Here is a 13,674-nt window from a genome sequence, read left to right on the forward strand (position 1 = left end):
GATCCGAGATCGAGTCCAGCCCAGACTGATGAGGTGAAAGTTTCCTTTGTCTGTTGGCTGCAAGGGGCCGATGTGAAATGAGTCTGGACGAGCTCAGTTCAGTTCATAGTGGCGAAGGGCCCAGGCAAGAAAGTGCCTCTAAATCAGCACTAATTGGCATTGAACTGGTCACCTCACTAAGAAAGGCCACTGGGCAGCTTATGTGGGGAACAGAAACATGTCAGACCAATACAGTCGAGGATCCTTCCTCTGTTGCCGATGCTGAGGCACACTGTTGGGGCAGAACAGAGGAGCTTTACTCTGCGTCTAGACTCCATGGCCTCGCCCTCTCCCTATCTCTGTAACCTCCTCCAACACTACGAACCCCCTTCCCCACCGCCCCCCCGCCCCCCCCCCCCAACGAGTTTGGTTTAATTCTGCGCTCCTCCAATTTTGGCCTCTTGCGCATCCTCGATTTTCATCGCGTCACCATTGGCGGCCCTACCTTCAGCTGCCTAGGCCCTAACCTCTGGAATTCCTTCCCTAGTCCTCTCTCACCTCTCTCTACTCCTTTAAGACACGCCTTATAACTTACCTCTTCGACCAATCATTTTGGCGCCTGTCCTAATATCGTGGCTCGGTGTCAAATATTATCGGATAACACTCCTGTGTAGCGCCGTGGACATTTTTACAACGTTAAAGTTGCTATATAATTGCAAGTTGTTGTTGCTATACCTGACTTGGGAGTGCTTGATGTTGATACTGGGTGCCTGAAAAGGGAAGGAGTCTGTGCCTCAGCACTAATATGCCTCAGTTTGATGAGTGTAAAATTCACAAAAAAACCCCACAAACTTTTAATACTGTTAAGCAGAAATGGCCACAGGATATTCCAGTCTTTAGAGGTGTCTGAACACAATGCCAATCAAAGCTTGCTTAAAGAAAGAACTTGCATTTATATAGCGCCTTTCGCAAGTGAGTTAAGTACAATATCACTGGAGTCACAAATTTATCACACCACAAAATATGTACAGATGACTTACTGAAAGCTTTGTGAGTGGGACACAAACTATCAATGTGGTGATGAAGAAAGACTTGCATTTATATAGCGCCTTTCATGACCGCAGGATGTCTCAAAGCGCTTTATAGCCAATGAAGTACTTTTTAAGTGTAGTCACTTTTAATGTAGGAAATCCTGCAGCCAATTTGCGCACAGCAAGCTCCCACAAACAGCAATGAGATATATGAGCAGATAATCTGTTTTTAGTGATGTTGGTTGAGGGATAAATATTGACCAGGATACCCGGGGAGAACTCCTCTGCTCTTCTTCGAATTAGTGACATGGGATCTTCTCCGTCCACCTGAGAGGGTGTAGTCACAGTAGACTCTTTGGGGGAAAAATTCAGTATCGCCCCGTTCGGGGTGCCATTATTGGCCGTGCACAAAGTTTAGCGCCTGCCGCTAATTATCGCCTCCGACGGTAAACTTGGCTTTTATCGCCCCTGGAGGTGATTGGAGCGCTAAATCAGGTGCTTCACACCTGTCTTAAGGCGCAGAGGAGCGAGGCGCTACCTCAGAGCGCTGGCGAAGCAAGGAAGGGCAAATCAAAATAAACCTGCAAAGTGCTGCTCAGTACCCAAAACTCCTTCACACAGCGTTGAATCTCTCCAGAAGTCTCTCTCTCTCAGAATGCGTGGTGCAAAAATGTCACCGACAAAAAAAGGCAGGAAGCGGTCGCCTTTAAATAGCGCTCCCCTAGTCCCTTCCCGACTGCAAAACGCTCCCTTCTACCTGTCGTTGCTAGTGGCAGGCGGTAAGGCAGGGGGCGCCACTCAATATCCGGTCCGGGACGCTAACGGGGCGTTGCGCACTCGACTGATGTCACAATCTGCCGGCGCAGGAGGTCGTGGCGGTAGTGTTTAGCGCCGCTGCAAAATGTCTAGCTAATTTCGCGAGCGGCGCAAACATCGCCGCGCCCGGGCGCTAGTTGCTTTGCGCCCCATTAGCGCCCTCTTAAGGCGCTAACGGGAGGCGCAAACAACTGAATTTTTCCCACTTTGGACTTTACAATCAGTGAAACAGTGCTTTAGAGATTGATGGTAACACTAAGACTAGACTGGCGAATTGAGCCGAACCTTCGGCACCAGTCAGGTAGTGGAACAGAAACTTCCACGGTACAATTAAATGCGGAACGAATTAAAATAATTAATTATCAAGGGTAGTGTCACTCAAGGGCTTGCTAGTCAAACTGATTTTTCAAACTGGTGCTGAATAAACAATGAACCGGGAAGAGCAAAGCGATAAGGAAATATCACTTTTCACTAAAGGGTGTCAAAACAATCAATGGGCCCACATATAATAAGCCCGGGCTGTCTTAACCCACCTTCTACTGGCCATGTGCCCGCAACACTAAACTGCCCCCTAATGCAGGCACAAGTTGCATGTAACTTGATCTTATTAAAGTACCAGGTGACATGAATCAGTCATTCATGAAAGAAAGACTTATGAAATAATACTGAGTGGCCTACAGGTGGCGCTGTCCAGGGAGAGTATAAATACTCGGGCACGGGCCCAGCTTGCGCAGGACATTCTTAACAGGAACTAGTGAAGGACACAACTAGACCTCCATGTTGTAAAACAGTTGATTAAAGCTTTGTTTAACGCTTAGACCAAGTGCCTAGTAGTTTTCTTACGTCACCAGGCACACTTGCTAAGATAATCACACAGGAGTTCCTGTTTACGGAGCAAAAGGATAACAATCTCAGAAGGTGCCACCTCAGGACTGGTCATGTTTACAGGCAGGCATTGTTTGTTACTCCCCATAACAGCTGCTCACATCCCTGCATCGTGCTTCAGTTTGTTAAGCCAGCCAATAGCTTCTGACTAGTCCGAGGGAAGGCACCCTCAGACTGTGTGCCTGGCAGATATTTTTAGGTGAACATATATTTTTTTGGGTGCAAAATATTTTTTTCCAACACGAATCATGTCAACACTATAACAAATATTTAACTCAGAGACGTTTGTGTAAGGGAGTGGGGGGAGGAGCGGGGGAGCAGCGGCTATGTGGAACAGAGTGCCCAGAGAGGGGGTGATTTTATCCTAACTCGGCGGGCAGGAATCCCAGGGGATTGGGTGGAACTCGGGTTTCACACCCTGCCCAATGTTTCTCTCCGTTGACTTCAAATAGAGGGTAAAATCGAGCAGGTGGAAAGCCAGCGTTGCACCCAGTCTCCGTCTCCCGACAGGCGGGCGGGGTCACCAACTCTGGTTGGACATATTCCTGGAGGCTTCACCACATGACCTCCCACCTCCAACCGGCCCCGTCCAGTTAAACAACCTTTTTTCCCATCTCCCAATAAGTGAGAGTTCAAGGAAAATGAAAGAAACACACTGACATGAATCAGCCACTCATGAAAGAAAGACTTATGAAATAATACCGAGCGGCCTGCGGGTGGCGCTGTCCAGGGAGAGTATAAATACTCGGGCACGGGCCCAGCTTACGCAAGACATTCTTAACAGGAACTAGTGAAGGACACAACTAGACCTCCATGTTGTAAAACAATTGATTAAAGTTTTGTTTAACGCTTAGACCAAGTGCCTAGTAGTTTTCTTATGTCACACACCATTAATTTTAACGCCGCTGTGATCTTTCTCCCGGTGTCCTGGAGATTGATTTCTAACTCCTGGAGACTCCAGGCCAATCCTGGAGGGTTGGCAAACCCTGTGAGCGGGTTAGATGAAAATAGTCCCTCTCGAGTCAGCACATTCAGGAGGGAACCGGGCAGACGGTTGTTAGAGAAAGTGATTGAGGAGTATGAGAGACGGAATAGTCTGTGATAGATTTTAAGCTTTGGAACGGCCCCAATGCATCGCAATGATTGCTTCCGAGCCTGTACATTCCAAAGATCCTAAAAAAAAGGATCCTTTCTTAAAGGAGCGCAGAAAATGTTTACTTCATGTGTTAAACAAAAAACGTTCAGGGGTCTGGCAGTAGCCATTCTCACCCTCGTACTCTGTCAATATGATAGAGGATGTGGTAGAGAGCCATGCTGACATATAATTTAATTTGTGTGCAGCTTTCACAGAGAGTGTTTGAAGACCAGGACCTCAAACCTGGCACTAAGCTCATGGTCTACAGAGCAGTAGTGATACCTGCCCTCCTGTATGCTTCAGAGACATGGACCATGTACAGCAGGCACCTCAAAGCACTGGAGAGGTACCACCAATGCTGCCTCCGCAAGATCCTGCAAATCCATTGGCAGGATAGGCGCACCAACGTCAGTGTTCTCGCTCAGGCCAACATCCCCAGCATCAAAGCTTTGACCACGCTCGATCAGCTCCGATGGACGAGCCACATCGTCCGCATGCCCGATACGAGACTCCCAAAACAAGCGCTCTACTCGGAGCTCCGACACGGCAAGAGAGCCCCAGGTGGGCAGAGGAAACGCTTCAAGGACACCCTCAAAGCCTCCTTGAAAAAAGTGCAACATCCCCACTGAGACCTGGGAATCCCTGGCCCAAGACCGCACAAAGTGGAGGAGAAGCATCCGGGAAGGCGCCGAACACCTCGAGTCTCTTCGTCGGGAGCAAGCAGAAGCCAAGCGCAGGCAGCGCAAGGAGTGCACGTCAACCCAAGCACCCCACCCACCCGCCGCTTCAACCACCATCTGCCCCACCTGTGACAGAGACTGTAGGTCCCGCATTGGACTCATCAGTCACCTGAGAACTCACTTTTAGTGTGGAAGCAAGTCATCCTCAGTTCCGAGGGACTGCCTAAGAAGAAGATCATTTAATTTGTGTGCAGCTTTTCACTGTGCCGTAGTTACCACTGAAACAGCAACTGAGTCCGAGGGCACCAGTTTTGTGGATTTATGCCAACTTTTAATAAAATTGGAGCCACTGTGTATGTGATTAGCAGACTGGAGATTCAGTCACTGCTGGGATTCAAACCTAAATCCACAAACATAAACTTAACCAAGATATTACCGAGATGGTAGATTCAGGTTACGTTTTAAGCAGCTCCATACAGATTCCGACAGACGCTGTGATTACAGGTTACATATGACACAGTGGCTTATACTAACATTTCTGGGCACTGGATTATGCGGGATTTTGGAAATTGGCAGGTACTGCATAATGAGCAAAGATCTCTCTTCCCCGCCTCTCAGGTTAGTGCACAGTCAACTACTGCTAAGTACATAGTCTTGCTGCAACACAATATTGTCTACTAAACAGAAGTCTACACTTAAATTTATGAACAGAACATCACCTGATCTCTAACTACTCTATATTTGAACTTAAGTGCAACACTTTGGCATGGGAATGATCCACTGGACCAACGCTGGAAATGTGGGTTGGAGATTGACACTGTGTTACACCTTCCCAGGGATGGTGGGAGCATTCAGTGTATTGGCCGATTATTCCGCCCTAATATCTCCTTATGTGGCTCGGTGTCAAATTTTGTTTGATAACGCTCCTGTGAAGCGCCTTGGGACGTTTTACTAAGTTAAAGGCGCTATAGAAATGCAAGTTGTTCTTGTTGTTGTCTACCCTTTGAACGAAGTGAATATTGACATCACTGTGTCAGCAAATGAGTTGGAGGGGGGCGGGACTTGTGGTTTTAATTTATTCATAAACAACAGCAAAGTGAGTCTCCACGGCAAATTCATGAACGACAGCAAAGAGTCTCTGAACTCATGACCGAAACGACAGCAAACAGAGTCTCCCGAGTACAGCAGGGTCATTTCTCCAGTGCAATGCAGTGTTACTAATTATATGAGTAAAATCAATCCCAGTCACTTAAAGCAGGCGTGATTTGAGGGGAGAATTACCCAATCATCTCCATTCTGGCCGGGACTATGTGCAGCCTTATCTCACTGTTGCAATAATGGTTATCTGAGCAGGTTTGTTGACATACCTGCTCAGCTAAAGGGGTCGCCCATTTAAAACCGCAACGAGGAGGAATTTCCTCTCTCAGAGGGTGGTAAATCTGTGGAATTCTCTGCCCCAGAGAGCTGTGGAGGCCGGGTCATTGAATACATTTAAGGTGGAGATAGACAGATTTTTGCACAATAAGGGAGTGAAGGGTTATAGGGAGCGGGCGGGGAAATGAAGCTGAGCCCAAGATCACATCAGCCATGATCTCATTAAATGGCGGAGCAGGCTCGAGGGGACAGATGGCCTCCTCCTGCTCCTATTTCTTATGTTCTTATACAAATTATCCAGCAGAGACAGCAACACTCAAAAGGAGACAAAACTGGCATAGTGGTTAGCACTGTTGCGTCACAGCGCCAGGGACCCGGGTTCGAATCCGGCCTCGGGTGACCGTCTGTGTGGAGTTTGCACATTCTCCCCGTGTTTGCGTGGGTTTCTTCCGGGTGCTCCGGTTTCCTCCCACAGTCCAAAGATGTGCGGTTAGGTTGATTGGCTATGATAAATTGACCCTTAGTGTTAGGGGGATTAAATATGTGGGGATAGGGTGGGACATGTGTTGGTGTAGGGGTTACGGGGATATGTGTCGGTGCAGGCTCGATGGGCCGAAATGGCCTCTATCTGCACTGTGGGGTTTCTGTGACTTCTATGAAAGATGGTTATGGATATCATGGGATATGAATGGGTAGATTTCCGAGTAAATCTAATTTCTCCATTATTTGTGTTGTGCTGAAGAGGTCTATAATTTAATTTTCTGAATATAACAAGTTGACCCCTTAATCTCCACATTGAATGATAAATGAGCATTTAGTTTTGTTTCAGTCATTTATATCGAATTGAGCAAAAGAAAGACTTCCATTTATACAGCACTGCATCACATCTCAAAGCCCTTCACGTGCAATTAATTACTTTGACGAGCAGCGACAGTTGCTATGTACGCACATTCGACGGCCATGTTTGTGCGCAGCAAGATCCCACAAAGAATGGTGAGACGCCTACCGGTCAAATCTTTTTAGGACCACGCTGGCTGAGGGACGAATCTTGGCCAGGGCACCGACGACACTAAAACTCGAGGAACAGCACCTCATCTTCCGATTAGGCACTTTACAGCCTTCCAGACTCAACATCAAGTTCAACAATTTCAGATCATAACCTCGGCCCCTATTATATTTTTATATTTTTTATCCACACTTTTGGTTTGTGACTTTTCCTTTTTTTTTTCTCTCTCCCACATGGCAACTGTCTCTCATTCTGCCAGCACACTTCACACTTCATCTCGAGCCATTGTCTGTTTCTTTACCTGTCCTATTACCATCTCGTCTCGCCTTGAATATCTCTTAATGTCTCTTCTTTCATCCCCTCCCCCATTTCCCAGCCCCCAAACTGCCTTTTAATCTGTTTCATTTCCTGCCTTTTTTCTCAGTTCTGAAGAAAGGTTTCGACCCGAAACGTTAACTCTGTTTCTCTCTCCACGGATGTTGCCTGGCCTGCTGAGTTTTTCCAGCATTTTCTGTTGTTATCACTGACGACACTGCCTGCTCTTCCTCGACCAGTTCCGTGGGAACTTTAACATCCACCCGAACAGACAGAGAGACCTTGATTCAAGGTGTCATCTGGAGGACAGCAGCTCTTGACAGAGCCGCACACCCTCGGCGCTGCACTGGAGTGTCAACCGAGATTGCGCGTTCAAGTCCTGAAGTGAGGCTGGAAACCACAATCTTCTGGCTCGGAGGCGAGAGAGTGCTGCCGACTGAGCCAAGCTGACAAGATTCACGAGGCAGTCCTGAAATTATAAGTATGCGGGGAATATCTGATTGTTGGTAAAATGAACCAGATTTACAGGCCACCAAACTGCAACATGATTATGCTTCTTCAGTGCGCATGATAAATTTTTTTAAAAAAGAACCTGCAATAATACATTAATCTTTAAGGAGGAAAGGAAAAACAAGACTACACCTAGCGGTTGCATGATTTCCTGGATAAACTGTTACCATTCATCACTAGGTGAAGGGCCAATTTATCTTTAACTTACAAGCAGAGGATAATGAAAGGTTAAGCAGATTACATGATTTAGATGTTTATGAGTGAGTTATGGTCGGCCTCTTGCCCAAAGTATAAATAATGCAACATATGCAACTATTCATTAGTGTCTTTATAATACTCATAAAAACATCTCAGGCAGTGACATTTACTCTTTTTATGGCTCCCCTTTAGAACTTCTGTTTTGTTGTGAGGATTACTTTCTAGCTCTCTGGGATGAGTTCAGTTTGGGGTTATTTCACCGTACTGTGCCCCCACCCCCCGTCCCCCCAGGGTTAGAGCTGTGTATTGTGTGGTAGGGGGTTCTGCCAGTTCTTGGGTTATTTTTGGGATCGTTTATGCTTTTAAGTGTTGAGTGCACAACTAAAAAAAAGTGTCCATTTTCTAAAGCGTTCACTTGGTTCCGTCGACGACTTAGTTGCTGAAGACACGACCCCAGTGTGGACTTGAGAGCCATGGGTGGAGGGAGAGTGGAAATTCGACTTCCACCCAAAGGGTGCGCAAAGTCAGTGGAGCGCTGGTGAGTTGGGAGTCCCGAACTGTACTCGGGTTCGGGCCTCATTTAGTTGCCGCCGGCGTCATATGGGGGGCCCTACTGCAGCACGCCGTTTGTTGGAGGGTGAGAAATCGGGCCGCTCCTCTGCTGAGCCGGTCAGTAGGTCGAGTCTGGGGGCAGGCGGGGGTATGGACAATTCTGGGGGAGGGCGGGGGCGGAGATTTTTTGTGGGCCCAGGACGAGGATCTTATTGATAACAAATCACAACGGCACATTTTTGGATACTGCTACATGCAGAAACTTAGGTCATGTGACTTGGTGGGAGGCGGCCATTTTGCCTTGGCCACCCTTTATTCCGGCTAGGCTGCTTGGAGACCTACTTGTCTGATGGGATGCTTGTGTTCTGAACATTGCTTGCAAAAGTCCCCACAGTCGCTGTTCGTTCCATCCCATTGGTTTCGTTTTGAATTAGAGCGAACCTTTCCTTTGCAGATTGCACTGGCTCAGTGGGTAGCATTCTCGTCTCTGAGTCAGAAGGCTGTGGGTTCAGCTACGCTCCAGATTTACACACACAACCAAGGCAGCACTGAAGGAGAGCTGCACTGTCAGAGGTGCTGTCCTTCGGATGAGGCATTCAACCATTGGCCTCGTTCAGATCATCTGGATGGATCTCCAAGATCTCGTGGCACTAGTACCCTGACCAACACTCCTCTCTCAACCAACATCACCAAAGAAGAATTTAACTTGTCCTACATATTACTATTGTGGGATCAGTTACTATGATTGCAATGTAGGGGAAGCACTTTGAGACACTTCTGAGAGCTGTAACAAGGCCACTATATGAGAAAGATCTTGCATTATACAACACCTTTTCAGGCCTCTCAGAGACATTCCAATGCATTCGTTTATGGGATGTGGGCATCACTGGCAAGGCCAGCATTTATTGCCCATCTCTAATTGCCCTTGAGAAGGGGGTGGTGAGCCGCCTTCTTGAACAGCTGCAGTCCGTGTGTTGAAGGTACTCCCACAGCGCTGTTAGGGAGGGATTTCCAGGATTTTGACCCAGCGACAATGAAGGAACGGCGATATACTTCTAAGTCAAGATGGTGCGTGACTTGGAGGGGAGCTTGGAGGTGGTGGTGTTCCCATTCACCTGCTGCCCTTGTCCTTCTAGGTGGAAGAGGTCGCGGGTTTGGGAGGTGCTGCCGAAGAAGCCTTGGCGAGTTGCTGCAGTGCATCTTGTAGATGGTACACACTGCAGCCACGGTGGAGGGAGTGAATGTTTCACATACATGAACTAATTTGAAGCCCAATCACTGTTGTTATGCAAGTGATTATAAATAGAAACCTGCCTTTTTTGCATTCCTGAGAGAAAGGGTGAGTCTTCCTGTTTTCACATTAGTGGTTCACGCGCTGTGTGTAGATTTTGTGCATGAGGGACCACAGGGTAAGCGTTAGGCGTCGGTATTGGCTGAAGTTTCCCATCCTTTTAATGCACGAGTGGAAAATTCTTTCTGTGGGTTTTCTTGGATTCGTGTGGATCCTAGTTTTTGTTTGTCTATCAAAGCCTCGACAGCCTTAATGAGTTTGGAGCCTACAAGGCTTTTCTTGTCATGAAGTTGTTGGAGCAACTCATCGCTTGACTTCATCTGGTCCATTTGTCTTGCTTTCCTTCTCCATCTTATCATTTCACCTTTAACACTTAGGGGGAAAAATTCAGTTGGTTTGCGCCTCCCGTTCGCGCCTTAAGAGGGCACTAATGGGGCGCAAAGCAACAAGCGCCCAGGCGAGGCGATGTTTGCGCCGCTCGCGAAATTAACTGGACAATTTGCGGCGGCGCTAAACGCTACCGCCACGATCTCCTGCGCCGGCAGATCGTGATGTCAGTCGAGTGCGCAACACCCCGGTAGCGCCCCGGACCGGATATTGAGTGGCGCCCCCTGCCTTACCGACTGCCGCTAGCAACGACAGGTTGAGTGGAGCGTTTTGCAGTCAGGAAGGGACGGGGGGGGGGGCGCTATTTAAAGGCGACCGCTTCCTGCTTTTTTTTGTTGGTGACATTTTTGCACCATGCATTCTGAGAGAGAGAGAGACTGACTTCTGGAGAGATTCAACGCTGTGTGAAGGAGTTTTGGGTGCCGAGCAGCACTTTGCAGGTTCATTTTGATTTGACCTTCCTTGTATCGATTTAGAAGAGACTGTGGGGGCTGCACTCTGAGCTCTTTCCCTGGGCCTCTCCATTGTTCTTTCCAGCAGATTTGATGTACAGGTCTCTCCAGGCCGAGATTCAAGGCTCCAATGAGCAGGGTGTGGATGGAGAGCAAGATCGACCCCCCCCTTTAAGAACCGGCCGGCGCCAGTGTGTCTGTGTTCCATTGCTGACTGACATCACATGAGCTTCGCCAGCACTCTGAGGTAGCGCCTCGCTCCTCGACGTTAGCGCCTTAAGAGAAGTGTGTAGCACCTGATTTAGCGCTCCAATCACCTCCGGGGGTGATAAAAGCCAAGTTCGCCGTCGGAGGCGATAATTAGCGCCAGGCGCTAAACTTTGCGCACGGCCGATAATTGCGCCCCAAACGGGGCGATACCGAATTTTTCCCCCTTAGTCTTCAGTAGTAGCCCTAATTTATATTCCATTGCTATTTGACCAAAGTTATTTTTTAACTGATTTCCCTCCTCCCACCCAACTGTGCTTGCACTTGTGTTTGTTTATAGAGAGGGTGATCGCTGTCCTATTTGTCGCTCCATCTCCTGCCATTGCCTGCTGCTCATTCCAAGTCAAGTCAATAATCAGTTTTACTTAAATTTGCCAAATCTGTGTTGAATTCCAAACATAGAAGAGATCCAAATCCACTGTCCAGATGGTCTTTTATCTTTTATGTCCAAAATTCAGTGAGGATTTGCACATAAAGGTGCACCTATGTCAATAATGGACGATGGAATATTTTTCCACCTTTTGTAGTTATGTCAAGATTAAGCAATCCAAAATCACATCCAACAACAATTAGCTGCAAGGGAGACCGTCACCAAGGGGGAGGGGAGGGTGTAATTGGCCCACGCCAGGAGCACAAAATGGGCTCCTAGTGAATCGGCAGCCAGATTTACACCGTGTCCAATGGAAAAGAAACTTGGGCACGGTGTAAAACGGGGGCAGTGTTAAACGGGGGCGGTGTTAATCGGAGCGGTGTTAATCGGGGTGGTGTTAATCGGGGCGGTGTTAATCGGAGCGGTGTTAATCGGGGGCGGTGTTAAACGAGGCGGTGTTAAACGGGGGCGGTGTTAATCGGGGCGGTGTTAATCGGGGCGGTGTTAATCGGAGCGGTGTTAATCGGGGGCGGTGTTAAACGGGGGCGGTGTTAATCGGGGCGGTGTTAATCGGGGCGGTGTTAAACGGGGTCGGTGTTAATCGGGCACGGTGTTAATCGGGGTGGTGTTAAACGGGGGCGGTGTTAAACGGGGGCGGTGTTAAATGGGGGCGGTGTTAAACGGGGTCGGTGTTAATCGGGGTGGTGTTAAACGGGGGCGGTGTTAAATGGGGGCGGTATTAAACGGGGTCGGTGTTAATCGGGGTGGTGTTAAACGGGGGCGATGTTAAACGGGGGCAGTGTTAAATGGGGGCGGTATTAAACGGGGCGGTGTTAAACGGGGGCAGTGTTAAATGGGCGCGGAGTTAAAGGGGGCGGTGTTAAACGGGGGCAGTGTTAAAGGGGGGTGGTGTTAAACGGGGGCGGTGTTAAAGGGGGTGGTGTTAAAGGGGGCAGTGTTAAACAGGGCGATGTGAAACGGGGGCGGTGTTAAAGGGGGGTGGTGTTAATCTGGGCGGTGTTAAATGGGGGCAGTGTTAAACCGGGGCAGTGTTAATCGGGGTGGTGTTAAACGGGGGCGGTGTTAAAGGGGGCGGTGTTAAACGGGGCGATGTGAAACGGGGGCGGTGTTAAATGGGAGCGGTGTTAATCGGGGTGGTGTTAAACGGGGGCGGTGTTAATCGGGGCGGTGTTAAACGGGGTGGTGTTAAACGGGGTGGTGTTAAACGGGGGCGGTGTTAAACGGGGCGGTGTTAATCGAGGCGGTGTTAAACGGGGCGATGTGAAACGGGGGTGCTGTTTAACGGGGGCGGTGTTAAATGGGGGCGGTGTTAAACGGGCATGCTGTTAAACGGGCGCGGTGTTAATCGGGGCGGTGTTAATCGGGGCGGTGTTAATCGGAGCGGTGTTAATCGGGGGCGGTGTTAATCAGGGCGGTGTTAAACGGGGCAGTGCTGATCGGGGCGGTGTTAATCGGGGCAGTGTTAATCGGAGCGGTGTTAATCGGGGGCGGTGTTAATCGGGGCGGTGTTAAACAGGGGTGGTGTTAATCAGGGTGGTGTTAAACGGGGACGATGTAAAACGGGGACGATGTTAAACGGGGCGGTGTTAAACGGGGTGGTGTTAATCGGAGCGGTGTTAATCGGGGGCGGTGTTAAACGGGGCGGTGTTAAATGGGGCGGTGTTAGTCGGGGCGGTGTTAAATGGGCACGGTGTTAAACGGGCACGGTGTTAAACTGGCGCGGTGTGAAACGGGGGCGGTGTTAAACGGGGGCGGTGTTAATCGGGGGTGGTGTTAATCGGGGCGGTGTTAAACGGGGCAGTGATCGGGGCGGTGTTAAATGGGGCGGTGTTAATCGGGGTGGTGTTAATCGGAGCGGTGTTAATCGGGCACGGTGTTAAACGGGGTGGTGTTAAACTGGCGCGGTGTGAAACGGGGGCGGTGTTAAACGGGGGTGGTGTTAATCGGAGCGGTGTTAATCGGGGCAGTGCTGATCGGGGCGGTGTTAAATGGGGCGGTGTTAATCGGGGTGGTGTTAATCGGAGCGGTGTTAATCGGAGCGGTGTTTATCGGAGCGGTGTTAATCGGGGGTGGTGTTAATCGGAGCGGTGTTAATCGGGGCAGTGCTGATCGGGGCGGTGTTAAATGGGGCGGTGTTAATCGGGGTGGTGTTAATCGGAGCGGTGTTAATCGGGGACGATGTTAAACGGGGGCGGTGTTAATCGGGGGTGGTGTTAATCGGGGCGGTGTTAAACGGGGCAGTGCTGATCGGGGCGGTGTTAAATGGGGCGGTGTTAATCGGGGTGGTGTTAATCGGAGCGGTGTTAATCGGGGACGATGTTAAACGGGGACGATGTTAAACGGGGACGATGTTAAACGGGGCGGTGTTAGTCGGGGCGGTGTTAAACGGGGCGGTGTTAGTCGGG

This window comes from Somniosus microcephalus, chromosome 11, assembly GCF_052327205.1.
Source record: "Somniosus microcephalus isolate GS21.2 chromosome 11, FLI_Smic_1.0, whole genome shotgun sequence".
NCBI lineage: Eukaryota > Metazoa > Chordata > Chondrichthyes > Squaliformes > Somniosidae > Somniosus > Somniosus microcephalus.